Source organism: Lepisosteus oculatus, unplaced genomic scaffold, assembly GCF_040954835.1.
Source record: "Lepisosteus oculatus isolate fLepOcu1 unplaced genomic scaffold, fLepOcu1.hap2 HAP2_SCAFFOLD_52, whole genome shotgun sequence".
Lineage (NCBI taxonomy): Eukaryota > Metazoa > Chordata > Actinopteri > Semionotiformes > Lepisosteidae > Lepisosteus > Lepisosteus oculatus.
The window spans coordinates 787,501-815,063 of NW_027168064.1; the positions used below are offsets into that span (position 1 = coordinate 787,501).

The following is a 27,563-nucleotide window of genomic DNA, read 5'->3' on the forward strand; positions in this document are numbered from 1 at the left end:
AACTAATTGAGAGGCCATCATCCCAGGGGGAACTGACAAAGTCTATCCCTAAACACCTAGCGCAGTCTCTCGAGAGACTGTCAAAAATCGCTTTCTCCGTTTGCGTTGCAAGTAAGTGAGAACACAGTCTCAAACCAGAGCCACTTGGGAGCAGCGGCACGTAAATACTGTTACTGTCACTGCTCGATACTGACATTAGCCTACTATACCATGTTCAGCCACCGCTAGGAAATGTACGGCTCTAGTACCGGAGCAAACAACAGGAGGGCCAAAGGCGCACAGGCACACGTGTCAGACATGGAGAGCGACAAGGATGGGATTCAACCCCATGTGTGTGGAGCACAACGGATTAGCAGTCCATCGCCTTAACCACTCGGCCAACTCGTCGACGAAACTGGGCTGTCCTGACATGGGTTGGCGCACTCCAGTTGATCTTTTTCTTTTTTTTCCCTCATACTCGAGGGTCATTTTCCTGTTCCACATGCGATTTCAACATTTTCCTTGGGAGATGTCAAGCCAGCAAGCCACTGCTGTGGTTCAGTGGCCAGTGTGGAGTTCAGTGGCCCTGTTGTACACAGAAAGCACATTGAGCTCCTTGGACATGAAAAGTTCCAGATAAAAGCCATTTGTCATCCTTTCTCTTGGTGTCGATGTTGCTATTGTATGTAAAGGTGGCAACTTGCTCAGCGAGCAGGCGGAGCACACACCGAATGCAGATGTGTCTGAGTGGTGTGTCCAAGTGGCTGCAAAAGGACAGCACTCCTGGGGTGCCGTGGCTTAGTTGGTTAAAGCGCCTGTCTAGTAAACAGAAAATCCTGGGTCCGAATCCCAGCGGTGCCTTTTTTTGTTCTGTGTTCTCGAACAGAACTGGTCAGTATGGACAACCGCATACGTCTAGACTTAATTAAATGCAAGTATTCATTTCCTGTCTTGAACGACTTGTTTTTCTTAAAATGGATGCAACTTGCAAAACATGAAATACAAACCTCGCTAATCAGCGCTCACGGCTGGCAAAAAAAAAAGAAGTCAGCAATGTTTTTTTCTTTAACCTTAAGCCTGCTAATGGAGAAGAAACTAGTCGCCACATCACATACATCCGTTTTAACGATAAGAAGGTAACAACTATCCTCACTCCAGAGTAAATCTCACGTTGAGGGCATATTTTTTTCCACTTTACCATGAGTCGGGCTCAGCTGCAGAGAGGCGAGAGCAGAGCAATGAGGTCAGGGGGACAGGGGAGTCACACGCTGGCGGTTTGAACACGCGGAAGATCACTGAGGGATCCACAGTATGTGGACCCTCCATGCGCCATCATTCCACACTCCAGACTCTGAATCCTGCCATCCGAGTTAAGATCTCGGCGGAACCGGAGGCGCAGTTCTTTCTTAAAACGTAATCTGGTGAGCATTTCTAGAATCGTACTTGTATAGATGCAGCCTTTAATGTGTTGCTAGGTTAAAATTTATGACTTCTTGAACTTCAGTAGGCAACTGCCCTCTTGATTTCGGATTTAATTTCTTTATTACAGGGGCGCTTTTATGATGACAGAGTCATGTTCAGGTACTTTGCTTGATGGAGGAAGCTCATTTCGGACTCTGTGATCTGCTCACCTGGAAAGGTCTGCTGTACTACTACAAGAGAGAAGTAGAGTCTGGAGGAAGGGACAATTTTATGATGCTTTGGAAGGTAATGTTTTTTTTTTCTTTGAAATCGAAATGAATCAGAATATCAGTGCAAAAGACAAACTCTTGGTTTGGTTTAAAGAGATATGGTTTTAAAACAGACAAAATGTAGAAAACAGGTGTTTCTCACTTTTGGAAAAGAATGGACCGGGGGTAATATTTTACTAGTTGCAGGGCTGAGATCACTGGGTTACAGTCCTGCAGTGTCACACCAGGGCCAGTGGTGCAATGGATAATGTGTCTGACTATGGATTAGGAGTTTGGAGGTTTGACTCCTGCCTGGCGCTGGTTGTTTTTAAACACATCAGCCTACTCCCTAAGTAGCCTGTGCTACTTACTGCATTGTAATCGTACCCAGTAAGAGATTTCCTTCATGTAAATGAACTGCACCTGACAGCTTTAGAAAAACACCTGGGCTCAGTACGGTGCTGAGAGCTCAAGTTGTGTATAATGTAATAATTTAGGTAGAATAGATTCTAATAATATAATGATCCAGTGTGCTGCACTACTTCACTGTTTCACTGCTCTATGCCGTCTGGAAATAAATCCTCAGACTACTTACTGCCCTGGGCATGTACCAATAAATTACAGGAGCACATCTATATATCACTGCGTTGAAGCAGGAGACACAATCACTGCAAACACATCCTAAATACAGTGTTCCAGCACCTTTGACCTCATCCAGAACGTATCATTTCTTGAAAGGAATTGCTGTCCGAATGCACATCTGAATCCCAAACAGAATCTCTAGTAAAATCCGATCATTTGTGAAACAGGTAAATGTCTTAGGGGCCCATTCCTCATTCTCAAGACACATGTATGCAGTACGTACATCATGCATTGAGCAATAGGGATTAAAGACACCACAGGTAAGGTTAGAAGACATTCTGACTATATTCTAAAATATTGGACTCATATTCTTATGATGGCAGACATGATGCTGTGTTTAAAACCGGGGTTAATGGACATTATATGACTGTCAATTCTGTTTTGTTTTGGAGACTCTTGGCTGCCTATGTGGTACAGTGCAGCGTGAAGAAAACATTTTCCAAAACTGTGTCAGCTCAAAAGTTGTAAGAAAACCTTTCCAGCTGCTTTAACTCTCTTCATTTTTGTCATTTAATTGTCTGTCGGCACTATGTAGCAGCATTGCATGTCAACCCATCTCACCACGGAAAGGAACCTAACAGCTTTTGTAAGAGAGGAGAAAAGGACCTGGCCCGTACAGGACTCGAACCCACAACCTTGGTGTTATTAGCTCTAACCAACTGAGCTAACCAGCCTCACGACAGCAATCCTCTCTGTGCTGCAAAAAATCGAACTCAGGGAATTTCTTTTGCCCTCCTTTGAATTGAAAGCCGTGTAATTCAGTGTACGGGCTTTCTCGTGCAGTTTTATAGTTCTTGTAACCCAAATCCTACACTGGCGTGAAGTGACCCCCCATTTCACAGCATTTTTCAGCTGATTTAAAATGTACCTAAAGGAGAAGCATTATTGAAGACCATCAATTACCAAGAGCTTTTGTCAAAGGTTTTGGTGGTCATTTTTAATGACCACAGAGCGCTGTGACCTCGGTTTTACATTTCATCCAAGAGACAGCGCCCTTTTACAACACAGCGTCTCCGTCACTATGCTGGGGGATTGGGACCCGCACAGACCTCAGGGTGAGCGCCCCCCCACCGGCACCATTAACACCGCTTCCAGCTGGAAACTTTGTTTTTCCCTGTAGCTCACCCTCATCCGGGTACTGACCTGGCTAACACCTGTTTTGCTTCAGTGGGTTTTCAGTTGCGAGTTGCAAGGGGATGCAAGTGATGGAGCCACTCGCTGCAAAAGCCACTGCTTTGGCTGAGAATCGAACCAGAGCTTCCCGCATGGGAAGCGAGAATTCTACCACTGAACCAACAATGCTCACTGCCCAGTCCTTCAAAAAAGACGTTTTTTTGGTGCTCTGTTAAAAAAGCGTCGACATTACCTCTTTCAAAAGGCTTCACTTTCCTAGTCACATTCCAAGGCTCATTGAACCCGGGCTGTTTCCTCCAGCGGTATAGTATTGCAGTTAGACAGCACGATGCCTGCAAGACTATGTCACGCTCTGACGAGAAAAGTTTTCAACTAGCAATAATCGTGCCTCGGCTAAACCTCACAGGCTACGATACTGCCACTGCACAAAGCTGACGGTTGCCAGGCAACCGCGGAGATCCTATGGAAATCGTTATCAATCGTCTCATGGCATGTCGTTGCTGTAATGCTTCATATTTGCGGCCGGACACTTCCCGCCTCCCAGAGGAAAGAGCGCCAATCAGACAGGCGGAGACTGAGGACTCGCAGAGCAGACGGCCACAGTCGCCGTAATAAGAGCGATTGTGAGCGGTTTTGTTTTCTCTCTTTGACCAGCCCAGCTGCGCCCCACCCGAAGGCAGGGAAGCACAAAAATTGTATGGAACTCATTCATGCTCCTTTACTTGGAAATCTTTAGTAAAAGGCAAAAGATTTGTACGAGATGAAGAGAAACCAGAGTGCGTGGCTGGACAGCTGCAGGAGCCCAGGCCGCCTTCAAGGCCTCTGCCCTGCCGGTCGTGGTTGGCAATGCACCTGGCCTTACAAACGAGCCAGTGGGGCCCGTTCAGCTCCGGGCTCATCGCCTGCGGCTCTCGGCTTACCTGGCAGGGGAGATACCTTGATCAGCCTGTAGTTGGAGTAGTTGGATTGTTTTCTTGTTTTGTTTTGCGCGCTTACGAACGCCATGGAAAACGAAACAAAACTAAAGCCCTCGGCTCCTCCACTTGATTATAATCCCGTTACGTGTCGAAGCAGGAATTTACGTCATCCTACCACTGTAACACGGGGAATAGAGGGAAATGAGCACAAGCTACGAATTGTCTCAATCACTCCCTACAGTAGTAAGACGCCTGGAAGCGTGCACCCCCATCATTAATCTTTGCGCATCTGTGCAAGGTAAACTCTGGAGCAGTCTCTGAAACGGCTCAAAGGAAACACGTGATTGATTCCATGTGCATCTGGGGTTCATTTCTTATTTACATTTAATTCAAGGGAAAGGCTTGGGTCAGTTTCAGACGGCCTCCAACAGCGAGATTCAAGCGCCCCACCTTCAGCCCAATCTGCGCCGCCAGAACGCCAACGGCTCCTCTGGTCTCCAGGGTGCGGTTGTGACCCCGTAACCTAAAGTGTTGGTGGCAGACAAATGGAGACTAACAGGTGATGTCCTAGGACATGACTACATTGTGACACTCGGTGGGGATGGTGACCATTGCTTGGAAAAGAGTGCGAGGCCCCTTTAGAAAAACATTTTGTTAACAGGCATTCTGCCTCAGCCTAAACACCTATAGCTTGCAAAGCGCATGCTATTAGACAGGCACCTCTGCAAGACCTTAAGAGTCTCTTAAACTAGTGATAGTAAGGTGTTCCCAATGGGCGATGTTTGGCTTTCAAATCATCTCTCTGTGGAAGCGCCGAGATGCAACTGTTTAAGGCTTAGAAGCAGCTGACTGTTTCACTACCTAGCTGATTACTGTCAGTCAGGGAGCTCAGAGGTGAAAAGCCTGTCTGAGAGACAATTCGCCGTCAATCAGTTCAATATGTTCCGTACCAGCTCGGCGCACCTGAGATCATCTTGGTAGCCGTGTAGCTCAGATGAGTGAGAGCGTGTGTGTGTGTACCACCGTGATTGGATGCCGGTCCTTCTCAGGTCACAGTAAACCTTCTGCTGCCTAACTTTCCTAATTTTGGGGATCCCTTTGAAAAAGCAAAGGAAAAAAAAAACTGGCTCTTCATCAGCGTGATCGACCCAACCCAGTGTGCCCCAGTGGCCTAATGGATAAGGCACTGGCCTCCTAAGCCAGGGATTGTGGGTTTGAGTCCCATCTGGGGTGCTCCTGTCCCTTTTTGAGTGTACAAATGTCCTTGTGATTTGTGAAGCTGCAACCCCACCTTACTCAGTGAGCGTCTCTGCTTTTCTCTCACATACAGTTGGGAGAAAAACTTTTGTAAACAGCCCTTTGGAATGATGTGGATTTCTGCATGAATGGCTCCTAACATGTGATCTTATCTTTATCTAAGTCATAATAATTAATAAAGAGAGTCTGATTTAACAAACAACACACGCCCAACATTTGACATTGCTGTTTCTTTATTGACCAAATGGTTTAAACAATCAAGGTCATTGATGGAAAAAGTACGTGAACCCTTATATTAAGGAGCTAGTGGAACCTCCTTTATGACAAAAACCTCAACCCCCACTTTCTGTAGCGGCTGGTCAGACCTGAGCAGCGGTTAGGAGGTATTTTGGCCTATTCCTCTATGAAAAACTGTTTCAGTTCATGTATATTTTTGGGATGTCTTGCACTGAACGGCCTGCTTCAGATCACGCCACAGCACTTCAATGGGATTGGGGTCAGGACTCTTACTTGGCCATCCCAAAATACGGAATTTCTTCTGTTTCAGCCACTCTGTTGTTGATGTACTCCTTTGTTTTTGTCATGCTGCATGACCCAGCGTCTTTAGAGTTTTAGATCACAGGCAGACACCCTGACATTCTGCTGTAGAATTTCCTGATACATCTTGGAATTCATCGGTCCCTCGATGATTGCAAGCCGTACAGCCTCCGCTATGCTTCCCAGGTGGGATGAGGTTTTGGAGTTGGTATGCAGTGTTTTGTTATCTCCAAACATAACGCTGTGCACATTTACCAACAAGTTCAACTTTTGTCACATCTGTCCACAGAACATTGTTCCAGGAGTTGCTGTGGAACATCCATGTGGTCTTTAACAAACTTGCGAGGGGCAGTGGTGGTTTTTTTGGGGGGGAGAGCAGTGGTTTCACACACTCACACGCCACACTAACACTCAAAAGTGTGGGCAAAACGAGAAAACGAGCGCGCCGTTTCCTACACATCTGCAGTCGCCGTTGCGCATTCGCAGCATGTCCCGGGATGCAATTCGGCCTCATTTGCATAACTCCAGACCGGCAGATCGCCACGCAAGCTCGCGACGTGCGCCTGCCACACACCGAACAAACCTTTTCAGCAATTTCCAAAAAACGGGCCTGCTCGCCTGCCCACAAGGCTCCGTCTCTTACCTGCTCTCCAGAGCCTGCTGCCTTCTGTGCTTTTCTCTCGGCACCGCTGCAGCGCACACAACTCCTGCAGCGGGAGGGGGGGAGAAAGTTCCCGCGCTCCGCCGCAGGGAAGGCTCGCTCCGTGCGCACACGTCCTTTCGATGCCAGTCCAACAAGTGCTCCGCATTAGCTGCGTCGGGGCTCCGGCGTGTCGCACCTCACCTCACCTCGCACTGCCCCCTCCTTGAATGTCTGCCGCTGGGCATGCCCCGCTCTCCTCCGCCTTATCTTATCGCGTGTGAGCACCGACAATGGCCACAATGCCGGGGAATGGCACCTGTAAAGTGTTAATTGGGGCACAGGAACAGCCCGTCTCGTCTCGGGGGGGCCGGCTTCAGAGACAATACAGCAAACACAGCGGGGCGGGGGAAGAAGACGACACCACACATGCGGGTACATTCAGCTCCGGCGGGAACGAGACATTTGTCGGTCTTTTCAAGTGCCGAGAGCCGAGCAATCCTTCACTTGTATCGTTTCTCCCCGGTGACTAGATCTGGCCCTGCGACTCTCGACTGGGCTCACCCCCGGGGCAGCCCAGCAGGTGTGAGCCTGGCCGGCACCCGGATGGGAGATTCCACCCCGGAAAAGCTCCGGTTGCTGCTGCTCCTGCAAGAGGTGTGACTGGGACCAGTAGGGAGCGCTCACCCTGCGGGCTGTGTGGCTCTCTTACGCCCCAGCCTCCTGATGGCGACACTCTGCTGCACAAACAGAGGTCAAACCGAGGTCCCGACCCTCCTTGGCCATTAGGAAACCCCAGGGCGTCTCTCAAAAAGAGATGCCGGGGGTGTCCCTCTGGTGTAAGTGCTCCCCTTTACCCATCAGTCGGGGTCTCCTCCTAATCCCCGTCTCACCTGTAACAATCAATGACGAGGCCCCCCTGTCCGTGAGATTTAGTACTCGCGCAAGAGACCGGGGGCAGAGCGCGAACGCGGTCCCCCGCCCCCCACAAAGTGCGCGCTCCGGGTCCTGCAACACAGCGGAAGGGCAGCGAGAAGGAGCCTCTTGCTCTGACGCCGCAAGGCCACAAGAGGGCGGAGGCGCCGCGCGCCCGGCCGACGTGTTGGACCGGTGCGCTTTACGTGCTGAAATAAACACGCGAAAGCCCCGAAATGTTTCCAGAGTGCTGTGCACTGGAGGTTTTTGTCTGGTGAAGACTTGCCTGGTGCTCCTCCGTGCAGATTGTTTGTCCTCCTCCAGTGCGGGACGAGCCAACACAAGGGAGCGCATTCGCCAACATCCAGGCACGCAATGCGATTTGGAAAGCAGCTCCTTTCCAAAGAGTGGCACACGAACGATCCTTCAGTCCCGCTCGGGGGGCACGGAACCCCCGCCACACACAGCTTCAAGTAGCGAGTCAGGCGCCGGGGCTTTCGCTTACGGCCACACCACCCTGAACACGCCCGATCTCGTCTGATCTCGGAAGCTAAGCAGCGTCGGGCCTGGTTAGTACTTGGATGGGAGACTGCCTGGGAATACCAGGTGCTGTAAGCTTTTGCTCTCCCGGCCAGCAGGGGTCGCCGTTGGTGCCGTAGGCTTTGGGAGGAAAACCTGCAGGATGGAAAGGTGATCTATAGCCTCATCTCTAGAGATGTTTTGTTGCTGTGGCATGTGTGTGACCCATATTCAAAAAAAAAAACCCGTCTGTAAAACGAATATCGAAGCTGCCTCTAAATCTGCAAATGAAGATGAGTCGATAAACCACTCGTTTTTCGTATAACTAGACATATATTCATTTGTTACCGATTTCATTCATTGAGCACGGATACAATAGAGGTACAGCCATTCACTGTTTGACATGTCTGCACTGGTACAGAACCGAGCAATCAGAAAACGGGTGAAACTGTCTTTAGACTCAGCATACAGTACCGAGACCCCCCATGACCAAATAAAGGCTAACCTCGATAATCAGCCTAAAGAACGCAGACTACAGCAAAACGACTGACTTTGAAAAGGGAATGAACGTCCGGAAGGAGTAGTGGAACTAGCTTGAGATGCTTCTCCGGACCCCTAACTAAAAGCCAGCGAGAACCAGCAGCGGCGTCCACTCCTGTCGAACCGGGATCCTTCCGCAGCCACGCAGCTCGTGGTGTCCTAACCCTCCCGTATCTGATTTTGGACCAAGCACATCAGGGGAGAGCGCGAACGCAGTCCCCCACTACCAGAAATTATGCAGTCGAGATTCCCACATTTGGGGAATTTGCAGGGGTCAGCACAGCCGGAGTGCAATGGCCGAGCCTCGCCCTGGGTGAACCGATTTTTAAGAACTTTATTTTCTTTTCACAAAAAAATACAGGAAATCACAAATCAGAAAGCTTTACATTAATATACATACTTAAAACAGTATATATGATCACATCTCATTACATTTTGACACGGTAACAGTTACATAGCAACAATTTTCTTTTTTTCTGGTGCAAATCACATTCTTTATTTAAACATGATAATGTTTTTCACAGTTTCTTGAGATACTGTCCAATGCTCTCTATTTCCCACAGATTTTCTGCTTCCTCCCTCCCTTCTCTCCACAGATCTCTGAGGTAATAGTTCTCTCGGGTGATGAACAGGGCCAGGCTACCTGCTGCCTTGACTGGGACCTCGATGCCTTTGAACAGCCCCATGTTCCTCACTCTCCACAGGGCGTCTTTCCCACTGTTCACCACGGCCCAGATCCTGTCAAACACGTCAGGGGGAAGTTTGACAGGAGAGATGCCGTATATGATGAAAGCAGCGGTCAGGGTAAATTGGGGCGAGAGAGCCTGCAACCAATCTTCAAACTGTGCCCAGAAGGCCTTAGCAAAAAAGCAGGACCACAGGAGATGGGTCACAGTCTCCTCCTCGCCGCAGCCCACCCTAACGCAGCGAGGGCTGGGGGTGAGGCCCCTACGGTACAAGAAAGTTCGTACCGGTAAGCACTGGTGGACGACACTCCAGGCTAAATCTCTGTGAATGTTGCACAGAAATTTAGAGGATGTGTGTTTCCACACCTTCCTTGTTTGGGCTGATGTTAAAATGCCCACAGGGGTCTGCCTATTGTTCTGGGGTGCTACGAAATCTTCCAGTTTTTGGACGCTGACATCTCGGAGGGGAATATGGCCAATTGGGTGAGATCTTAGAAAACTTTTAACTGTCCCATAAATTGCAGGGCATGTGTCAGAGAGTGGGACGTCCAGCTTGGGTCTGACACCCCACACTCTGAACACCTCCCTACCTACCCAGAGCCTGGAAAAATAAGTCCAGGTACGCGCTGCAGGTGCTGTTGCAAAGCCTCTCAGCACAGAGGCCAGGAAAATGCACAGCAGCTTCGTAGCAATATCTGGGACAGACTTCCCCCCTGAGGGTAGCGGCCTGTACATTATTTCCCTTCTGAGTCTTTCCTGCTTCCCACCCCATAGAAATTGAAACATCAATCTCCTCAGCACCGCCGCAACACGGTGTGGGATTGGGAAGGTAGAAGCCAGAAAATTCAAGACAGGCAAGAGCTCGGCTTTGATGACCAGCACCTTCCCTGTCATGGTGAGGTCTCGGTCCTTCCATTGCATCAGTTTTTTGTTTAAGATTGGCAATTTGTTCTGCCAATTTACTGTTCCCATCTCTTCTCCAAAATACACCCCCAGGACCTTAATTCTCTTCTCTTGCAGCCTGAGATCATGTCCTTCTTTTGGCTCCCTCCAGTTCTGATAAAAAATCTCACTCTTAGATGTGTTAATTTTTGCGGAGGAAGCCAAAGAGAACCGATCACAGCACTGCAGAGCTCTGCTAATTGAGGCATTGTCAGAGAGGAGCAGGGTGACGTCATCCATGTATAGAGATGTCTTTACCTCTCCTCCCCCACTTCCAGGCACTGGTATCCCATTAATGGCCTGATCCTGGCGCAAGGCACAGGCTAAGGGCTCCATAGCCAAAACGAATAACAAGGGGGATAATGGGCAGCCCTGCCTCACCCCTGAACAGACTTCAAAGGTGCGTGATCTATTGCCATTAACCATGACTCTGCTGTTGCTACCTGTGTACAGCAGGTTAATCCACTTTCTCATGATGGGGCCAAACTTCATGTGCTCAAGTACCGATGTTAAGTACTGCCGGTTTAGGCGGTCAAAGGCCTTTTCTAGGTCTACACCTAAAATGCACAGAGGGAGGGAGCGATCCTCAGAGTACAGACAGACATCCCTCAACAAGGCCAGGTTGTCGCTCATCAGGCGTCCTGCTATCCCACAAGTCTGTTCTTTCCCTACCAGTGAGGCCACTACATTTTGTAGGCGCAGGAAAAGGGCTTTGGACAGGATCTTAGTGTCCACGCCTAACAGGCTGAGGGGTCTCCAGTTCTTTATGTCATTTTTTGCTCCTTTCTTAAACAAGAGAGAGATAGTGCCTTCTCTTAAGGAGTCAGGCAGCAATTCTGTCTTGTAGCTTTCCTCGAATAGGAGCAGTAGCGGATCCTGAAGCAGATCCCAAAAGGTGCAATAAAATTCTTTAGGGAGCCCGTCAGCACCCGGAGTTTTCCCCTTCTGTAAGCTCTCCATAGCCTGTCTCAGCTCTTCTACTGTCAAATCCCTCTCAAGTACTTCCCTATCTTCTTCACTCAAAATGTTTTCTAGCTTTGAGGTAAAAAAATGAATATCTTCATCTTTTACCTCTGTAGAGCTGTACAGTCTTGAGTAGAAGGCCTCGGTGCAGGAGAGGATAGCACTCGGCTCTGTTCTCTCTCGTCCCTCCTCATCAACTACACTTTCCATGACAGTCTTGGAGCCTACCACTTTCCTGAAAAAGAAGCGAGTACACTTCTCATTTTCTTCCAAGAACTGCACTCTGCTTCTTAACAGCACTCCTCGACTACTTTCTTCGGCTATGCTCCGGATGTCCTTTTTTAAAAGGGCGATATCCTCGAGCACATCGAAGCCACTGTGCAGCATCGTGTAGAGACGCTGCAGCTGCCTCTGTTTCCTGGCTAGCACTCCTCTCCGTCTGGCAGCAGCCTTCCTTCCCTCAGCCATGAAAAAGGCCTTTGTCCTCACCTTCACCTCCTCCCACCACTCTCCTACTGACCCGTACAGACACTGCAAGGACAGCCACTGTGATAGTTTCTCCTTGTAGCGGGATACTACCCCCTCGTTCTCTAGCAGCTTTGTGTTGAGTTTCCAGAGGCCTGGGCCAAAGACAGTCCCGCCCTGGAGTTCCACTCTACACCCTAAAGCCTGATGATCTGAGAAGAAGACAGGCTGAAGAGTGACACCAACAACTTTCACTCTCTCTGAGACAAAGCAATAGTCAATTCTGGAGCTGCTATTCCTCCCTGACCATGTATATCCTGCTGTTGTGGGATATATACATCTATATGTGTCTGAGAGTTTAAAGTCTTGAACTAAGTTTTGCAGGGCCAGTGAGCTGGAATCCAATTTTATCGGCGAGCTAGACTGCCTGTCTGTGTGCTCTAAGATACAATTAAAATCCCCTCCCACTATCACGTCTGTGCTGCATAACAATAGGGGGGAGAGTGCCTTGAGTAGCTCCACCCTTCCTCCTACGTCAGTAGGGCAATACACATTGATTAGCCGCAGGTTAACGGTCCCCCATTCCACATCCACACACAGCAACCTGCCATCTATGACCCTCTGAATACTTTTCAATTTGAATGCCCATCCTTTGAAAAGAATGGCCACGCCAGAGGCTCTGTTGTTATTGTCCCCTGACCAAACAGAAGGCCCTTTATCCCACCTATCTTCAAAACTTTTATACCTCTCTTGATAGGCTAAAGCACACTCCTGCAACATCAACACATCTCCCTCTCTCTGCTGGAGGTAATCAAAGACAGACTGGCATTTAACTCTGTCATTGATACCTCTTGTGGTAAGAGAAATTATGTTAAGAGCCATATTACGTAAGAAAGTGGAACCAGTCTTTACAAAACACATTTCTCTTCGGTCTCACCTGTTACCTTTTTCTTTTTCTTTTTCTTCTTACCAATTTCCTGCCAGCCATCCTCTGAATGAGCCTTCATCAGGGTGGCAGCAGTAAAAGCGTTCACAGAGTCCATTTCAAGGAAGGGGGTAGAGGGAGGGGTGGAGAGGTTCCAGCTGTCCCCATCGCCATGCTCTCCTTCCTCCTCGCTCGGGGAGAAAACAGAGTCATTTTTTCTTTTCCTCAAGTCCAGCTCCTGGGAGCACTGAGGGGAAAGGGGTGCAGCCGATGCACCAGTCTCCTCTTCCCCCTCACCCACCAGCTGCTGCAGATCCTCCGTGATGGACTGTATGGAGGAGAGGAGGGCATCTGTAGCACTTGCAGAGTCTGAGAAAAGCAGCTCTGCTGAATCCTGGGTATCCTCGCTGGACCCGCTCCACCGGGGGGCCCCACACTGGCCCTCGTTCTGAGGAGCAGGAGTGGGGGAGGGGTCCTCGCTGTTCTCGGGGGTTTTCAAACCCTCGTGCTTGTCTGGTGCAGTCTGCGGTTGTGGGGGCGTAGTGGATTTCTCTTCCACCAGCCCCGGAGCCACAGCAGGACTGATCCTGGCTGGAGGCTGAGAGTCTTTGTCCAACAAGGGTTCTTTGTTTGACTTGTTGTTTGCTTTGGATTTTCGGGCCGGTTTGGCTGAAACAAGCACTGCCTCATCCTTTCTCATTTTGAGTTTATTGGCGTAGGCGTGAGGGCAGTTCTTAAAAACGTGTCCTTCCGAGCCACATAAATTGCACTTTGGCAGCATTGAACAGTCAGAGGCTAAATGTCCCTGTTTGCCACAGGTCTTGCAGCATTTCACAGTGCAGGACGATGCCAGGTGTCCCACAGCACCACAGCGCCGACACACCTTTGGTTGTCCCACATAAAACACATAGCCATTGCAGGCGCCCAGCCGGATTGTAGAGGGCAGGTGCCTTAAGCCTCCATTTACGCTGTCCGGTAGCAAGCGAACCTCGAATTTCCTTGCTCCTGTTTTTATACCATCAACATCTCTAACCTCAGTTCCATGGTGGACGGTGCAGTACTGGTTAAGCCAGGTGTGAATGTCCTCCGTCTTTGCCAGTTCCGAGAACATAACAACATGCACCGTTTTCCTCTCTCTCTGTGTCAGAGGCTGCAAGTTGATCTTCTCAAGTGCAGGAACTTTGCCTCTTTTTGCCTCAAACACATCCACGCATTGTTCAAACAGAGGATAGGTAGCAAATACAACCTCAAATGCTTTCTGACCTGGGAGAGCGAAGATGAAATCCAAGTGCCGAGGTTCAAAGCCAAGTTCCTTCTGTAACACTTTTCTGCTGAACTGCATACGATCCATGAAGAGGTCATCCAAGAGCTCAAAACGTACAGCATTCTTACGGGATCCAAAGGTTGCCATTTCAAAAACCGCAAATCGAACACTGCTTCCAACAAAAGAAAAACAATCCAACTACTCCACCTACAGGCTGATCAAGGTATCTCCCCTGCCAGGTAAGTATGAGTTAAACAGGCCCCTGCAAGCGGCCCGCACCCACAGCACAAATCGCGCAGCCTAGGCCACCTCCTCGCCCCGCACGCCACCGCCTCCTGCTGGGCCCACTCTTTCACACACTCACACGCCACACTAACACTCAAAAGTGTGGGCAAAACGAGAAAACGAGCGCGCCGTTTCCTACACATCTGCAGTCGCCGTTGCGCATTCGCAGCATGTCCCGGGATGCAATTCGGCCTCATTTGCATAACTCCAGACCGGCAGATCGCCACGCAAGCTCGCGACGTGCGCCTGCCACACACCGAACAAACCTTTTCAGCAATTTCCAAAAAACGGGCCTGCTCGCCTCCCCACAAGGCTCCGTCTCTTACCTGCTCTCCAGAGCCTGCTGCCTTCTGTGCTTTTCTCTCGGCACCGCTGCAGCGCACACAACTCCTGCAGCGGGAGGGGGGGAGAAAGTTCCCGCGCTCCGCCGCAGGGAAGGCTCGCTCCGTGCGCACACGTCCTTTCGATGCCAGTCCAACAAGTGCTCCGCATTAGCTGCGTCGGGGCTCCGGCGTGTCGCACCTCACCTCACCTCGCACTGCCCCCTCCTTGAATGTCTGCCGCTGGGCATGCCCCGCTCTCCTCCGCCTTATCTTATCGCGTGTGAGCACCGACAATGGCCACAATGCCGGGGAATGGCACCTGTAAAGTGTTAATTGGGGCACAGGAACAGCCCGTCTCGTCTCGGGGGGGCCGGCTTCAGAGACAATACAGCAAACACAGCGGGGCGGGGGAAGAAGACGACACCACACATGCGGGTACATTCAGCTCCGGCGGGAACGAGACATTTGTCGGTCTTTTCAAGTGCCAAGAGCCGAGCAATCCTTCACTTGTATCGTTTCTCCCCGGTGACTAGATCTGGCCCTGCGACTCTCGACTGGGCTCACCCCCGGGGCAGCCCAGCAGGTGTGAGCCTGGCCGGCACCCGGATGGGAGATTCCACCCCGGAAAAGCTCCGGTTGCTGCTGCTCCTGCAAGAGGTGTGACTGGGACCAGTAGGGAGCGCTCACCCTGCGGGCTGTGTGGCTCTCTTACGCCCCAGCCTCCTGATGGCGACACTCTGCTGCACAAACAGAGGTCAAACCGAGGTCCCGACCCTCCTTGGCCATTAGGAAACCCCAGGGCGTCTCTCAAAAAGAGATGCCGGGGGTGTCCCTCTGGTGTTAGTGCTCCCCTTTACCCATCAGTCGGGGTCTCCTCCTAATCCCCGTCTCACCTGTAACAATCAATGACGAGGCCCCCCTGTCCGTGAGATTTAGTATTCGCGCAAGAGACCGGGGGCAGAGCGCGAACGCGGTCCCCCGCCCCCCACAAAGTGCGCGCTCCGGGTCCTGCAACACAGCGGAAGGGCAGCGAGAAGGAGCCTCTTGCTCTGACGCCGCAAGGCCACAAGAGGGCGGAGGCGCCGCGCGCCCGGCCGACGTGTTGGACCGGTGCGCTTTACGTGCTGAAATAAACACGCGAAAGCCCCGAAATGTTTCCAGAGTGCTGTGCACTGGAGGTTTTTGTCTGGTGAAGACTTGCCTGGTGCTCCTCCGTGCAGATTGTTTGTCCTCCTCCAGTGCGGGACGAGCCAACACAAGGGAGCGCATTCGCCAACATCCAGGCACGCAATGCGATTTGGAAAGCAGCTCCTTTCCAAAGAGTGGCACACGAACGATCCTTCAGTCCCGCTCGGGGGGCACGGAACCCCCGCCACACACAGCTTCAAGTAGCGAGTCAGGCGCCAGGGCTTTCGCTTACGGCCACACCACCCTGAACACGCCCGATCTCGTCTGATCTCGGAAGCTAAGCAGCGTCGGGCCTGGTTAGTACTTGGATGGGAGACTGCCTGGGAATACCAGGTGCTGTAAGCTTTTGCTCTCCCAGCCAGCAGGGGTCGCCGTTGGTGCCGTAGGCTTTGGGAGGAAAACCTGCAGGATGGAAAGGTGATCTATAGCCTCATCTCTAGAGATGTTTTGTTGCTGTGGCATGTGTGTGACCCATATTCAAAAAAAAAAACCCGTCTGTAAAACGAATATCGAAGCTGCCTCTAAATCTGCAAATGAAGATGAGTCGATAAACCACTCGTTTTTCGTATAACTAGACATATATTCATTTGTTACCGATTTCATTCATTGAGCACGGATACAATAGAGGTACAGCCATTCACTGTTTGACATGTCTGCACTGGTACAGAACCGAGCAATCAGAAAACGGGTGAAACTGTCTTTAGACTCAGCATACAGTACCGAGGCCCCCCATGACCAAATAAAGGCTAACCTCGATAATCAGCCTAAAGAACGCAGACTACAGCAAAACGACTGACTTTGAAAAGGGAATGAACGTCCGGAAGGAGTAGTGGAACTAGCTTGAGATGCTTCTCCGGACCCCTAACTAAAAGCCAGCGAGAACCAGCAGCGGCGTCCACTCCTGTCGAACCGGGATCCTTCCGCAGCCACGCAGCTCGTGGTGTCCTAACCCTCCCGTATCTGATTTTGGACCAAGCACATCAGGGGAGAGCGCGAACGCAGTCCCCCACTACCAGAAATTATGCAGTCGAGATTCCCACATTTGGGGAATTCGCAGGGGTCAGCACAGCCGGAGTGCAATGGCCGAGCCTCACCCTGGGTGAACCGATTCCGATTTTTAAGAACTTTATTTTCTTTTCACAAAAAAATACAAGAAATCACAAATCAGAAAGCTTTACATTAATATACATACTTAAAACAGTATATATGATCACATCTCATTACATTTTGACACGGAACCAGTTACATAGCAACAATTTCTTTTTTTCTGGTGCAAATCACATTCTTTACTTAAACATGATAATGTTTTTCACAGTTTCTTGAGATACTGTCCAATGCCCTCTATTTCCCACAGATTTTCTGCTTCCTCCCTCCCTTCTCTCCACAGATCTCTGAGGTAATAGTTCTCTCGGGTGATGAACAGGGCCAGGCTACCTGCTGCCTTGACTGGGACCTCGATGCCTTTGAACAGCCCCATGTTCCTCACTCTCCACAGGGCGTCTTTCCCACTGTTCACCACGGCCCAGATCCTGTCAAACACGTCAGGAGGAAGCTTGACAGGAGAGATGCCGTATATGATGAAAGCAGCGGTCAGGGTAAATTGGGGCGAGAGAGCCTGCAACCAATCTTCAAACTGTGCCCAGAAGGCCTTAGCAAAAAAGCAGGACCACAGGAGGTGGGTCACAGTCTCCTCCTCGCCGCAGCCCACCCTAACGCAGCGAGGGCTGGGGGTGAGGCCCCTACGGTACAAGAAAGTTCGTACCGGTAAGCACTGGTGGACGACACTCCAGGCTAAATCTCTGTGAATGTTGCACAGAAATTTAGAGGATGTGTGTTTCCACACCTTCCTTGTTTGGGCTGATGTTAAAATGCCCACAGGGGTCTGCCTATTGTTCTGGGGTGCTACGAAATCTTCCAGTTTTTGGACGCTGACATCTCGGAGGGGAATATGGCCAATTGGGTGAGATCTTAGAAAACTTTTAACTGTCCCATAAATTGCAGGGCATGTGTCAGAGAGTGGGACGTCCAGCTTGGGTCTGACACCCCACACTCTGAACACCTCCCTACCTACCCAGAGCCTGGAAAAATAAGTCCAGGTACGCGCTGCAGGTGCTGTTGCAAAGCCTCTCAGCACAGAGGCCAGGAAAATGCACAGCAGCTTCGTAGCAATATCTGGGACAGACTTCCCCCCTGAGGGTAGCGGCCTGTACATTATTTCCCTTCTGAGTCTTTCCTGCTTCCCACCCCATAGAAATTGAAACATCAATCTCCTCAGCACCGCCGCAACACGGTGTGGGATTGGGAAGGTAGAAGCCAGAAAATTCAAGACAGGCAAGAGCTCGGCTTTGATGACCAGCACCTTCCCTGTCATGGTGAGGTCTCGGTCCTTCCATTGCATCAGTTTTTTGTTTAAGATTGGCAATTTGTTCTGCCAATTTACTGTTCCCATCTCTTCTCCAAAATACACCCCCAGGACCTTAATTCTCTTCTCTTGCAGCCTGAGATCATGTCCTTCTTTTGGCTCCCTCCAGTTCTGATAAAAAATCTCACTCTTAGATGTGTTAATTTTTGCGGAGGAAGCCAAAGAGAACCGATCACAGCACTGCAGAGCTCTGCTAATTGAGGCATTGTCAGAGAGGAGCAGGGTGACATCATCCATGTATAGAGATGTCTTTACCTCTCCTCCCCCACTTCCAGGCACTGGTATCCCATTAATGGCCTGATCCTGGCGCAAGGCACAGGCTAAGGGCTCCATAGCCAAAACGAATAACAAGGGGGATAATGGGCAGCCCTGCCTCACCCCTGAACAGACTTCAAAGGTGCGTGATCTATTGCCATTAACCATGGCTCTGCTGTTGCTACCTGTGTACAGCAGGTTAATCCACTTTCTCATGATGGGGCCAAACTTCATGTGCTCAAGTACCGATGTTAAGTACTGCCGGTTTAGGCGGTCAAAGGCCTTTTCTAGGTCTACACCTAAAATGCACAGAGGGAGGGAGCGATCCTCAGAGTACAGACAGACATCCCTCAACAAGGCCAGGTTGTCGCTCATCAGGCGTCCTGCTATCCCACAAGTCTGTTCTTTCCCTACCAGTGAGGCCACTACATTTTGTAGGCGCAGGAAAAGGGCTTTGGACAGGATCTTAGTGTCCACGCCTAACAGGCTGAGGGGTCTCCAGTTCTTTATGTCATTTTTTGCTCCTTTCTTAAACAAGAGAGAGATAGTGCCTTCTCTTAAGGAGTCAGGCAGCAATTCTGTCTTGTAGCTTTCCTCGAATAGGAGCAGTAGCGGATCCTGAAGCAGATCCCAAAAGGTGCAATAAAATTCTTTAGGGAGCCCGTCAGCACCCGGAGTTTTCCCCTTCTGTAAGCTCTCCATAGCCTGTCTCAGCTCTTCTACTGTCAAATCCCTCTCAAGTACTTCCCTATCTTCTTCACTCAAAATGTTTTCTAGCTTTGAGGTAAAAAAATGAATATCTTCATCCTTTACCTCTGTAGAGCTGTACAGTCTTGAGTAGAAGGCCTCGGTGCAGGAGAGGATAGCACTCGGCTCTGTTCTCTCTCGTCCCTCCTCATCAACTACACTTTCCATGACAGTCTTGGAGCCTACCACTTTCCTGAAAAAGAAGCGAGTACACTTCTCATTTTCTTCCAAGAACTGCACTCTGCTTCTTAACAGCACTCCTCGACTACTTTCTTCGGCTATGCTCCGGATGTCCTTTTTTAAAAGGGCGATATCCTCGAGCACATCGAAGCCACTGTGCAGCATCGTGTAGAGACGCTGCAGCTGCCTCTGTTTCCTGGCTAGCACTCCTCTCCGTCTGGCAGCAGCCTTCCTTCCCTCAGCCATGAAAAAGGCCTTTGTCCTCACCTTCACCTCCTCCCACCACTCTCCTACTGACCCGTACAGACACTGCAAGGACAGCCACTGTGATAGTTTCTCCTTGTAGCGGGATACTACCCCCTCGTTCTCTAGCAGCTTTGTGTTGAGTTTCCAGAGGCCTGGGCCAAAGACAGTCCCGCCCTGGAGTTCCACTCTACACCCTAAAGCCTGATGATCTGAGAAGAAGACAGGCTGAAGAGTGACCCCAACAACTTTCACTCTCTCTGAGACAAAGCAATAGTCAATTCTGGAGCTGCTATTCCTCCCTGACCATGTATATCCTGCTGTTGTGGGATATATACATCTATATGTGTCTGAGAGTTTAAAGTCTTGAACTAAGTTTTGCAGGGCCAGTGAGCTGGAATCCAATTTTATCGGCGAGCTAGACTGCCTGTCTGTGTGCTCTAAGATACAATTAAAATCCCCTCCCACTATCACGTCTGTGCTGCATAACAATAGGGGGGAGAGTGCCTTGAGTAGCTCCACCCTTCCTCCTACGTCAGTAGGGCAATACACATTGATTAGCCGCAGGTTAACGGTCCCCCATTCCACATCCACACACAGCAACCTGCCATCTATGACCCTCTGAATACTTTTCAATTTGAATGCCCATCCTTTGAAAAGAATGGCCACGCCAGAGGCTCTGTTGTTATTGTCCCCTGACCAAACAGAAGGCCCTTTATCCCACCTATCTTCAAAACTTTTATACCTCTCTTGATAGGCTAAAGCACACTCCTGCAACATCAACACATCTCCCTCTCTCTGCTGGAGGTAATCAAAGACAGACTGGCATTTAACTCTGTCATTGATACCTCTTGTGTTAAGAGAAATTATGTTAAGAGCCATATTACATAAGAAAGTGGAACCAGTCTTTACAAAACACATTTCTCTTCGGTCTCACCTGTTACCTTTTTCTTTTTCTTTTTCTTCTTACCAATTTCCTGCCAGCCATCCTCTGAATGAGCCTTCATCAGGGTGGCAGCAGTAAAAGCGTTCACAGAGTCCATTTCAAGGAAGGGGGTAGAGGGAGGGGTGGAGAGGTTCCAGCTGTCCCCATCGCCATGCTCTCCTTCCTCCTCGCTCGGGGAGAAAACAGAGTCATTTTTTCTTTTCCTCAAGTCCAGCTCCTGGGAGCACTGAGGGGAAAGGGGTGCAGCCGATGCACCAGTCTCCTCTTCCCCCTCACCCACCAGCTGCTGCAGATCCTCCGTGATGGACTGGATGGAGGAGAGGAGGGCATCTGTAGCACTTGCAGAGTCTGAGAAAAGCAGCTCTGCTGAATCCTGGGTATCCTCGCTGGACCCGCTCCACCGGGGGGCCCCACACTGGCCCTCGTTCTGAGGAGCAGGAGTGGGGGAGGGGTCCTCGCTGTTCTCGGGGGTTTTCAAACCCTCGTGCATGTCTGGTGCAGTCTGCGGTTGTGGGGGCGTAGTGGATTTCTCTTCCACCAGCCCCGGAGCCACAGCAGGACTGATCCTGGCTGGAGGCTGAGAGTCTTTGTCCAACAAGGGTTCTTTGTTTGACTTGTTGTTTGCTTTGGATTTTCGGGCCGGTTTGGCTGAAACAAGCACTGCCTCATCCTTTCTCATTTTGAGTTTATTGGCGTAGGCGTGAGGGCAGTTCTTAAAAACGTGTCCTTCCGAGCCACATAAATTGCACTTTGGCAGCATTGAACAGTCAGAGGCTAAATGTCCCTGTTTGCCACAGGTCTTGCAGCATTTCACAGTGCAGGACGATGCCAGGTGTCCCACAGCACCACAGCGCCGACACACCTTTGGTTGTCCCACATAAAACACATAGCCATTGCAGGCGCCCAGCCGGATTGTAGAGGGCAGGTGCCTTAAGCCTCCATTTACGCTGTCCGGTAGCAAGCGAACCTCGAATTTCCTTGCTCCTGTTTTTATACCATCAACATCTCTAACCTCAGTTCCATGGTGGACGGTGCAGTACTGGTTAAGCCAGGTGTGAATGTCCTCCGTCTTTGCCAGTTCCGAGAACATAACAACATGCACCGTTTTCCTCTCTCTCTGTGTCAGAGGCTGCAAGTTGATCTTCTCAAGTGCAGGAACTTTGCCTCTTTTTGCCTCAAACACATCCACGCATTGTTCAAACAGAGGATAGGTAGCAAATACAACCTCAAATGCTTTCTGACCTGGGAGAGCGAAGATGAAATCCAAGTGCCGAGGTTCAAAGCCAAGTTCCTTCTGTAACACTTTTCTGCTGAACTGCATACGATCCATGAAGAGGTCATCCAAGAGCTCAAAACGTACAGCATTCTTACGGGATCCAAAGGTTGCCATTTCAAAAACCGCAAATCGAACACTGCTTCCAACAAAAGAAAAACAATCCAACTACTCCACCTACAGGCTGATCAAGGTATCTCCCCTGCCAGGTAAGTATGAGTTAAACAGGCCCCTGCAAGCGGCCCGCACCCACAGCACAAATCGCGCAGCCTAGGCCACCTCCTCGCCCCGCACGCCACCGCCTCCTGCTGGGCCCACTCTTTCACACACTCACACGCCACACTAACACTCAAAAGTGTGGGCAAAACGAGAAAACGAGCGCGCCGTTTCCTACACATCTGCAGTCGCCGTTACGCATTCGCAGCATGTCCCGGGATGCAATTCGGCCTCATTTGCATAACTCCAGACCGGCAGATCGCCACGCAAGCTCGCGACGTGCGCCTGCCACACACCGAACAAACCTTTTCAGCAATTTCCAAAAAACGGGCCTGCTCGCCTGCCCACAAGGCTCCGTCTCTTACCTGCTCTCCAGAGCCTGCTGCCTTCTGTGCTTTTCTCTCGGCACCGCTGCAGCGCACACAACTCCTGCAGCGGGAGGGGGGGAGAAAGTTCCCGCGCTCCGCCGCAGGGAAGGCTCGCTCCGTGCGCACACGTCCTTTCGATGCCAGTCCAACAAGTGCTCCGCATTAGCTGCGTCGGGGCTCCGGCGTGTCGCACCTCACCTCACCTCGCACTGCCCCCTCCTTGAATGTCTGCCGCTGGGCATGCCCCGCTCTCCTCCGCCTTATCTTATCGCGTGTGAGCACCGACAATGGCCACAATGCCGGGGAATGGCACCTGTAAAGTGTTAATTGGGGCACAGGAACAGCCCGTCTCGTCTCGGGGGGGCCGGCTTCAGAGACAATACAGCAAACACAGCGGGGCGGGGGAAGAAGACGACACCACACATGCGGGTACATTCAGCTCCGGCGGGAACGAGACATTTGTCGGTCTTTTCAAGTGCCGAGAGCCGAGCAATCCTTCACTTGTATCGTTTCTCCCCGGTGACTAGATCTGGCCCTGCGACTCTCGACTGGGCTCACCCCCGGGGCAGCCCAGCAGGTGTGAGCCTGGCCGGCACCCGGATGGGAGATTCCACCCCGGAAAAGCTCCGGTTGCTGCTGCTCCTGCAAGAGGTGTGACTGGGACCAGTAGGGAGCGCTCACCCTGCGGGCTGTGTGGCTCTCTTACGCCTCAGCCTCCTGATGGCGACACTCTGCTGCACAAACAGAGGTCAAACCGAGGTCCCGACCCTCCTTGGCCATTAGGAAACCCCAGGGCGTCTCTCAAAAAGAGATGCCGGGGGTGTCCCTCTGGTGTAAGTGCTCTCCTTTACCCATCAGTCGGGGTCTCCTCCTAATCCCCGTCTCACCTGTAACAATCAATGACGAGGCCCCCCTGTCCGTGAGATTTAGTACTCGCGCAAGAGACCGGGGGCAGAGCGCGAACGCGGTCCCCCGCCCCCCACAAAGTGCGCGCTCCGGGTCCTGCAACACAGCGGAAGGGCAGCGAGAAGGAGCCTCTTGCTCTGACGCCGCAAGGCCACAAGAGGGCGGAGGCGCCGCGCGCCCGGCCGACGTGTTGGACCGGTGCGCTTTACGTGCTGAAATAAACACGCAAAAGCCCCGAAATGTTTCCAGAGTGCTGTGCACTGGAGGTTTTTGTCTGGTGAAGACTTGCCTGGTGCTCCTCCGTGCAGATTGTTTGTCCTCCTCCAGTGCGGGACGAGCCAACACAAGGGAGCGCATTCGCCAACATCCAGGCACGCAATGCGATTTGGAAAGCAGCTCCTTTCCAAAGAGTGGCACACGAACGATCCTTCAGTCCCGCTCGGGGGGCACGGAACCCCCGCCACACACAGCTTCAAGTAGCGAGTCAGGCGCCGGGGCTTTTGCTTACGGCCACACCACCCTGAACACGCCCGATCTCGTCTGATCTCAGAAGCTAAGCAGCGTCGGGCCTGGTTAGTACTTGGATGGGAGACTGCCTGGGAATACCAGGTGCTGTAAGCTTTTGCTCTCCCGGCCAGCAGGGGTCGCCGTTGGTGCCGTAGGCTTTGGGAGGAAAACCTGCAGGATGGAAAGGTGATCTATAGCCTCATCTCTAGAGATGTTTTGTTGCTGTGGCATGTGTGTGACCCATATTCAAAAAAAAAAACCCGTCTGTAAAACGAATATCGAAGCTGCCTCTAAATCTGCAAATGAAGATGAGTCGATAAACCACTCGTTTTTCGTATAACTAGACATATATTCATTTGTTACCGATTTCATTCATTGAGCACGGATACAATAGAGGTACAGCCATTCACTGTTTGACATGTCTGCACTGGTACAGAACCGAGCAATCAGAAAACGGGTGAAACTGTCTTTAGACTCAGCATACAGTACCGAGGCCCCCCATGACCAAATAAAGGCTAACCTCGATAATCAGCCTAAAGAACGCAGACTACAGCAAAACGACTGACTTTGAAAAGGGAATGAACGTCCGGAAGGAGTAGTGGAACTAGCTTGAGATGCTTCTCCGGACCCCTAACTAAAAGCCAGCGAGAACCAGCAGCGGCGTCCACTCCTGTCGAACCGGGATCCTTCCGCAGCCACGCAGCTCGTGGTGTCCTAACCCTCCCGTATCTGATTTTGGACCAAGCACATCAGGGGAGAGCGCGAACGCAGTCCCCCACTACCAGAAATTATGCAGTCGAGATTCCCACATTTGGGGAATTCGCAGGGGTCAGCACAGCCGGAGTGCAATGGCCGAGCCTCACCCTGGGTGAACCTCCTTCTTGATCAAGGTATCTCCCCTGCCAGGTAAGTATGAGTTAAACAGGCCCCTGCAAGCGGCCCGCACCCACAGCACAAGTCGCGCAGCCTAGGCCACCTCCTCGCCCCGCACGCCACCGCCTCCTGCTGGGCCCACTCTTTCACACACTCACACGCCACACTAACACTCAAAAGTGTGGGCAAAACGAGAAAACGAGCGCGCCGTTTCCTACACATCTGCAGTCGCCGTTGCGCATTCGCAGCATGTCCCGGGATGCAATTCGGCCTCATTTGCATAACTCCAGACCGGCAGATCGCCACGCAAGCTCGCGACGTGCGCCTGCCACACACCGAACAAACCTTTTCAGCAATTTCCAAAAAACGGGCCTGCTCGCCTGCCCACAAGGCTCCGTCTCTTACCTGCTCTCCAGAGCCTGCTGCCTTCTGTGCTTTTCTCTCGGCACCGCTGCAGCGCACACAACTCCTGCAGCGGGAGGGGGGGAGAAAGTTCCCGCGCTCCGCCGCAGGGAAGGCTCGCTCCGTGCGCACACGTCCTTTCGATGCCAGTCCAACAAGTGCTCCGCATTAGCTGCGTCGGGGCTCCGGCGTGTCGCACCTCACCTCACCTCGCACTGCCCCCTCCTTGAATGTCTGCCGCTGGGCATGCCCCGCTCTCCTCCGCCTTATCTTATCGCGTGTGAGCACCGACAATGGCCACAATGCCGGGGAATGGCACCTGTAAAGTGTTAATTGGGGCACAGGAACAGCCCGTCTCGTCTCGGGGGGGCCGGCTTCAGAGACAATACAGCAAACACAGCGGGGCGGGGGAAGAAGACGACACCACACATGCGGGTACATTCAGCTCCGGCGGGAACGAGACATTTGTCGGTCTTTTCAAGTGCCGAGAGCCGAGCAATCCTTCACTTGTATCGTTTCTCCCCGGTGACTAGATCTGGCCCTGCGACTCTCGACTGGGCTCACCCCCGGGGCAGCCCAGCAGGTGTGAGCCTGGCCGGCACCCGGATGGGATATTCCACCCCGGAAAAGCTCCGGTTGCTGCTGCTCCTGCAAGAGGTGTGACTGGGACCAGTAGGGAGCGCTCACCCTGCGGGCTGTGTGGCTCTCTTACGCCCCAGCCTCCTGATGGCGACACTCTGCTGCACAAACAGAGGTCAAACCGAGGTCCCGACCCTCCTTGGCCATTAGGAAACCCCAGGGCGTCTCTCAAAAAGAGATGCCGGGGGTGTCCCTCTGGTGTAAGTGCTCCCCTTTACCCATCAGTCGGGGTCTCCTCCTAATCCCCGTCTCACCTGTAACAATCAATGACGAGGCCCCCCTGTCCGTGAGATTTAGTATTCGCGCAAGAGACCGGGGGCAGAGCGCGAACGCGGTCCCCCGCCCCCCACAAAGTGCGCGCTCCGGGTCCTGCAACACAGCGGAAGGGCAGCGAGAAGGAGCCTCTTGCTCTGACGCCGCAAGGCCACAAGAGGGCGGAGGCGCCGCGCGCCCGGCCGACGTGTTGGACCGGTGCGCTTTACGTGCTGAAATAAACACGCGAAAGCCCCGAAATGTTTCCAGAGTGCTGTGCACTGGAGGTTTTTGTCTGGTGAAGACTTGCCTGGTGCTCCTCCGTGCAGATTGTTTGTCCTCCTCCAGTGCGGGACGAGCCAACACAAGGGAGCGCATTCGCCAACATCCAGGCACGCAATGCGATTTGGAAAGCAGCTCCTTTCCAAAGAGTGGCACACGAACGATCCTTCAGTCCCGCTCGGGGGGCACGGAACCCCCGCCACACACAGCTTCAAGTAGCGAGTCAGGCGCCGGGGCTTTCGCTTACGGCCACACCACCCTGAACACACCCGATCTCGTCTGATCTCGGAAGCTAAGCAGCGTCGGGCCTGGTTAGTACTTGGATGGGAGACTGCCTGGGAATACCAGGTGCTGTAAGCTTTTGCTCTCCCGGCCAGCAGGGGTCGCCGTTGGTGCCGTAGGCTTTGGGAGGAAAACCTGCAGGATGGAAAGGTGATCTATAGCCTCATCTCTAGAGATGTTTTGTTGCTGTGGCATGTGTGTGACCCATATTCAAAAAAAAAAACCCGTCTGTAAAACGAATATCGAAGCTGCCTCTAAATCTGCAAATGAAGATGAGTCGATAAACCACTCGTTTTTCGTATAACTAGACATATATTCATTTGTTACCGATTTCATTCATTGAGCACGGATACAATAGAGGTACAGCCATTCACTGTTTGACATGTCTGCACTGGTACAGAACCGAGCAATCAGAAAACGGGTGAAACTGTCTTTAGACTCAGCATACAGTACCGAGGCCCCCCATGACCAAATAAAGGCTAACCTCGATAATCAGCCTAAAGAACGCAGACTACAGCAAAACGACTGACTTTGAAAAGGGAATGAACGTCCGGAAGGAGTAGTGGAACTAGCTTGAGATGCTTCTCCGGACCCCTAACTAAAAGCCAACGAGAACCAGCAGCGGCGTCCACTCCTGTCGAACCGGGATCCTTCCGCAGCCACGCAGCTCGTGGTGTCCTAACCCTCCCGTATCTGATTTTGGACCAAGCACATCAGGGGAGAGCGCGAACGCAGTCCCCCACTACCAGAAATTATGCAGTCGAGATTCCCACATTTGGGGAATTCGCAGGGGTCAGCACAGCCGGAGTGCAATGGCCGAGCCTCACCCTGGGTGAACCGATTTTCGATTTTTAAGAACTTTATTTTCTTTTCACAAAAAAATACAGGAAATCACAAATCAGAAAGCTTTACATTAATATACATACTTAAAACAGTATATATGATCACATCTCATTACATTTTGACACGGTAACAGTTA

General features: G+C 51.5%; 8 non-coding genes and 3 pseudogenes across 8 annotated transcripts; 5 read left to right on the plus strand and 6 right to left on the minus strand.

Moving 5' to 3' along the window:
* Nucleotides 1-3,778: 3,778 nt before the first annotated feature.
* Nucleotides 3,779-3,858, minus strand: LOC138230891 (U4 spliceosomal RNA; annotated as a pseudogene).
* A 230-nt stretch (nucleotides 3,859-4,088) lies between these two features.
* On the minus strand, nucleotides 4,089-4,205 carry LOC138230971 (U5 spliceosomal RNA). The gene has a single exon (XR_011186559.1). It is a non-coding gene; the product is annotated as a U5 spliceosomal RNA (small nuclear RNA).
* A 1,297-nt stretch (nucleotides 4,206-5,502) lies between these two features.
* On the plus strand, nucleotides 5,503-5,575 carry trnar-ccu (transfer RNA arginine (anticodon CCU)). Its single transcript has one exon. It is a non-coding gene; the product is annotated as a tRNA-Arg (tRNA).
* A 2,615-nt stretch (nucleotides 5,576-8,190) lies between these two features.
* On the plus strand, nucleotides 8,191-8,309 carry LOC138230851 (5S ribosomal RNA). The gene has a single exon (XR_011186445.1). It is a non-coding gene; the product is annotated as a 5S ribosomal RNA (ribosomal RNA).
* A 636-nt stretch (nucleotides 8,310-8,945) lies between these two features.
* On the minus strand, nucleotides 8,946-9,083 carry LOC138230830 (U1 spliceosomal RNA; annotated as a pseudogene).
* A 6,934-nt stretch (nucleotides 9,084-16,017) lies between these two features.
* Nucleotides 16,018-16,136, plus strand: LOC138230862 (5S ribosomal RNA). Its single transcript, XR_011186456.1, has one exon. It is a non-coding gene; the product is annotated as a 5S ribosomal RNA (ribosomal RNA).
* Nucleotides 16,137-16,772: 636 nt separating this feature from the next.
* LOC138230811 (U1 spliceosomal RNA) lies at nucleotides 16,773-16,909 on the minus strand (annotated as a pseudogene).
* Nucleotides 16,910-23,849: 6,940 nt separating this feature from the next.
* On the plus strand, nucleotides 23,850-23,968 carry LOC138230997 (5S ribosomal RNA). The gene has a single exon (XR_011186582.1). It is a non-coding gene; the product is annotated as a 5S ribosomal RNA (ribosomal RNA).
* Nucleotides 23,969-24,604: 636 nt separating this feature from the next.
* Nucleotides 24,605-24,768, minus strand: LOC138231010 (U1 spliceosomal RNA). The gene has a single exon (XR_011186594.1). It is a non-coding gene; the product is annotated as a U1 spliceosomal RNA (small nuclear RNA).
* Nucleotides 24,769-26,543: 1,775 nt separating this feature from the next.
* Nucleotides 26,544-26,662, plus strand: LOC138230790 (5S ribosomal RNA). Its single transcript, XR_011186394.1, has one exon. It is a non-coding gene; the product is annotated as a 5S ribosomal RNA (ribosomal RNA).
* A 636-nt stretch (nucleotides 26,663-27,298) lies between these two features.
* On the minus strand, nucleotides 27,299-27,469 carry LOC138230817 (U1 spliceosomal RNA). Its single transcript, XR_011186416.1, has one exon. It is a non-coding gene; the product is annotated as a U1 spliceosomal RNA (small nuclear RNA).
* Between the last annotated feature and the right edge of the window lie 94 nt (nucleotides 27,470-27,563).